The sequence below is a fragment of the Lygodium microphyllum genome, chromosome 11, assembly GCF_053477565.2.
Source record: "Lygodium microphyllum isolate KBCC chromosome 11, Lygodium_microphyllum_v1.1.10, whole genome shotgun sequence".
In the NCBI taxonomy this organism is placed as follows: domain Eukaryota; kingdom Viridiplantae; phylum Streptophyta; class Polypodiopsida; order Schizaeales; family Lygodiaceae; genus Lygodium; species Lygodium microphyllum.
In genome coordinates this window covers 1,594,353-1,599,281 of record NC_141145.1, presented here as the reverse complement: position 1 = coordinate 1,599,281, position 4,929 = coordinate 1,594,353, and positions in this window count along the sequence as shown.

The window sequence follows — 4,929 nt, the reverse complement described above, 5'->3', positions numbered from 1 at the left end:
CTTAGATTGTTATGAGATTTTGTGTGCAAAAAAAGCATTTTATATTCTATAAGATAGTCTTGCTATGTTTTTGGCCATCGAAGGCTGTTTTGGGCCTCATTTCAAATATGTAAGGTTGCGAACAATAGTTTTAGGATATATTGCATTTTTGGTTTCATGGACCAAAAATGGACGCATAGGTTACATATTTCAAATTTGTAAGTTTTGAGGTGTTTTGTAGGAATCAAACACAAGTTTTTAATGCAAACATGTTACATATTCAATGTACTATTGAGTAGTCAATTAAAAAGACTACTTAGTATATTGATGTGCACTTGTGCAAGGTTGCAGAAGACTTGCATACTATTTTGTATCAACTATGTGATGTTGATAAAGAACAATGAAAATCCCATCATTGAGAAGCTAGACAAGAACAATTATCTATCATGGAAGTTTCGTGTGACAAAATTTCTTATTTGAAAGGGCCTTTATGAGTTCTTTTTAGGTAAAACACAAGAGCCATAGCTGAGTAACCTTAAGACTACAAATGAATTAAAAGCATGGAAAGAATGAATGCAAAGACAAAAAGGTGATGTATTGGCTATCTATAGTGATTGAGAATACTATGTTGAGATATATCAAAAATGGCGAAACTTCACATGCAACTTGGACCATTTTAATAAATATGTTTTTAATAAATATGAAGGCATGGAAAATTTAACTCAAGCAAGAGTTGAATACTTTGAGGAAAGGGAAAATGTCAATTAATAAGTATATTTTGAAGGTGATGAGCATTGCAAATGCTTTGGCAACGATTGATACAATGGTTAATGATGATGATTTGATTTTATCTACTTTGGATGGCCTTAATAGTTAGAAGGATTAGAAATCATTTACTATTTCTATATATATATGTGAAAGCCATTTCAAGATTTTGATGAGTTGGTCTCTCTCATTATCACTGAAGGGATCAATATGTAGGATGAATTATTTGAAAGAAGTGATAAACCGGTTCAAGCATTTTACTCGAGTTTAGAAAGGAGACATGGCAGATTCTATTTGAGAGGCATTGGTATGGATGTATTGGTGATAACTAGCAAAATGAGTTAAATGAGAAATTTGGTGAAATGAAAGCTTCAAGAGGCCATGAAAACTGTGGAGATAGGGGGAGCACTAGAGGAAGAGGTGGATGATAGAATAGAGGTTCTTGAAATTATGGTATTGTGTGTCATTATTATGGTAAACCATGTCATCTTGCAGCCCATTGTTATGCTAAGAAGGATGATATCCATAGTGGTAAATTACAACAAGAAAACCATGCATTGTCTTCTCATGACAAAATGAAGACCAAAAAATGGTTTAGAAAGATAAATGATTTACAAAATCTAGGTTATGTGTAGAGACAGGTGATGATTCATGCCATCGAGTTTCACACATTGAAAATATTCCCTTGTCCTTTCATGATGGCAAAAAAAGAGTTTTTCAAATGTCTTACATGTGCTATCAATCACAATGAGTTTAGTGTCTATTGGCCAAATGATAAAGCAAGGGTTGCAGGTTTGATTCAGTACAAAGGTTATTTTGTAAAAGACTTTAATGATAAGTGCAGATTGATCACAAAAGAAAGTAGAGCTCATCATATGTTCACTTTAGATGCTAGAATTCCTACTATGAATGCTGCTATGTATACTAAAGGCAAAGGAGTGATTGCAATTAGTAAAATATAGCACAAATGCATTGAAAATACATGTTTCTAGTCTACTAAGGTTATGATACTTGCTTTTCTTTTTGCACATAACTATTATGATCACCATCATCATCCTATGTATTACCACTAGATGCATATCAATTGCTTATCTAATTAAAAATAACATCCCTGCTTACTCTAAACTCATCTTTTCTTTGTGCAATCCCATTTTTTCGTGGGATATATTTGTGAGTAAATGGTCTCTTTATCCCATGACACCTCAAGAAGTCCCTGAACTCATTAGAGAGATAATTGTCTCTTCCATGTGACCTCAAGTACTTAACTTTGAAGTATGTTTCTATTTCAGTAGTAGCCTTGAAAGTTTTGAAGCGCTCAAATACATTACTTTTTTTCTTCATGAAATATATATTCTGTGTAGGCCCCAAAATATGTGTATTCACAATATCAAGTATATTTCTACTCATATCTCTATCATGCGAAAAAGGTTATCTTGCCTACTTACCAAACTAACATGCTTTCTACACTTTATGAAATTCCGTAACTCTGAAAACAAGGAACCTTGTAATCATTCCATAAAAATTGGTAAAGACTCTACTAAGTGATCCAATGGTACACATGTCTAGCAGGGTAAGATACCCTATTAGAAGATTTCTTTTGAAGGTTATGCAACCCGATTAAAATCCCACTTGTTTTGAGGATGTTGTTGGTCATGCTTATTAGTATGCGTTAATGAATGAGATGGCTGCATTAGAAGCCAATGAGACTAGGAATTTGGTACCATTGCCTGAGGGCAAGAAAATTATTGGCTATAAGTGGATTTGCAAAATCAAGCATAATGTAGATGGTTATGTTAGTAGGTATAAGTCTAGACTAATTGGAAAAGTCTATGCTCAAACATATAGCATAGATTATGAAGAGGCATTCACTCCAATTGCTAGCATGACAAGATGTCTGATTGCTTTGATAGAAGCCAAAGATTGGACTTTGTAGCAAATGGATGATAAGAATGCATTCTTTCATAGTGAGTTGTAGGAAGAGGTGTATATGGAGCAACTAATAGCTTATGAAGATTTAGAGCATCCCACATATGTGAGGCCTTTATAATGTCAAAGAGGGGTGACATGCATTAAAAGTTGAAGGCCCAGCCAAGTGTTATCATTGTGATAAAAAGGGACATTTGCACAAGGATTGCAAAGAATTAGCGGCTTTTTTAAAGGCAAAGATGAAGATGAAGCAAGTTCCTAACTCCTTTGCTCTATCATCCTCTTTCTCAGACTCTAACTTGGATCCTGGCCAAGGCCAAGGCCAAGAAAGGGACATGATCATCTTCTTCAGACTACAAAAAGGGCTTGGCATCTCCTCTTGCTTTCTAGTACTGGTGATGCAATCATCCCTTATGACTCTCCAATGCAAGAGAGGATGTGTAAGCAGGTGGTAAGATAGGGCAAGTACACCTCATCTATACAAATATATAGGTACAAAAGTTCTAGAAAGGAGCATCCCTTACACATCAAATGAAGTCTAACAAGTTTTGAAATCCTAGAGTTAATATTGACATCTAAGTTCATGATAGGCTATTATTTGATAGAGCAGTATTAGCTCCTAGTTGGAGCTCATATGAGGTAACACTTTGGTGATCTTGATGAAAGGCAGTAATCTATGGTCATGTATGTTTAGAGGCATTTTTGATGGGATAATCTTGTACTAGACACTTGACATCGACACTTATATTCTCTTTGAGACACCTTAGTGGTGGCTTCAAGACCCACTGCTTGGATATCCATGGTCCTATTTTGGTGGTCTTTGTTGTATGGACTATGATGAGTCATTTTTATTCTATCATTATATTCTATCAAATTACCCATGATCGAAGAGAGGGTCTTAGAAATTTGATTAGCTTGTGTGAGTGTAATTCATACTTGACATATCTCACGACCCTTCCTTCCTGCATAAGGGAACAGTCGCGGCAAGATGTGCACTGCCACGCTATTCAAAGAGTGTATTTTCATGGCTCTTTTTATATAAATTAAATTAAAGCATGATGTTGGGATGCTTTAGCCATGGAATTTTCATTATGATCTAAGATGAATATTTTCTCTCTCCAATAGAAGTTGTGTGTGATAATGATTGACAATGAAGGAGCTTGAATATAAATGACAAAAATATGCCATAAACGGTAGCATATCGATCTGCATAAAATTCTTAAATAAACATCATAATAGTCACAATAAAATGTCCAAAATACTTGGAAATGTCAAGTATGAATTAGACTCACACAAGCTAATCAGATTGTTAACATCCTCTCTTAGATCATGGGCAATTTGATATAATAGAATGATACGATGACAATGACTCATCATAGTCCATACAACAAAGACCACTAAAATAGGACCACAAATATCCAAGCAGTGGGTCATGAAGCCACCCCTAAGGTGTCTCAAAGAGAATCTAAGTGTCGATGTCAAGCGTATAGCACAAGATTATCACATTAAAAATGCCTCTAAACATACGTGACCATAGACTACTTGCCATTGGTTAAGATCACCAAAGTGTTGCCTCATATGAGTATGAACTAGGAGCTAATGCTGCTCTATCAAATAATAGTGAATGAACTTGGATGTCAATATTAACTCTAGGATTTCAAAACTTGTCAGACTTCAGTTGATGTGCTAGGGATGCTCCTTTCTAGAACTTGTGTGCCTATATATCTATATAGATGAGGCATACTTGTGCTATCTCACCACCCACTTACACTTCCTCTTTTGCATTGTAGATTCATAAGGGATGATTGCATCATCGATATTAAAAACCAAGAGGAGATTCCAAGCCCTTTTTGTGGTCTGAAGAAGATGTGCATGCCCATTTCTTGGCCTTGGCCTTGGCCTTGGCCATGATTCAACTCAGAGTCTAAGAAAAAGGATGATTGAGTAGAGGAGTTAGGATCTTGCTTCATCTTTATCTCTGCCTTCCTTGAAGCTGCTAACTCTTTGCAATCCTTGTACAAATGTCCCTTTTTATCACAATGATAACAGTTGGCTGGGCCTTCAACTTTTTTTGGATGTCTCCCCTCTTTGACATTATAAAGGCCTCACATATCTGGGATGCTCTAAATCTTCATAACTTGTTGGGTGCTCCATATACACCTCTTCCTACAACTCACTATGCAAGCATGAATTCTTTACATCCATTTACTGCAAACTCCAATCTTTGGCTGCTATCAAAGCAATCACACATCTTGTCAT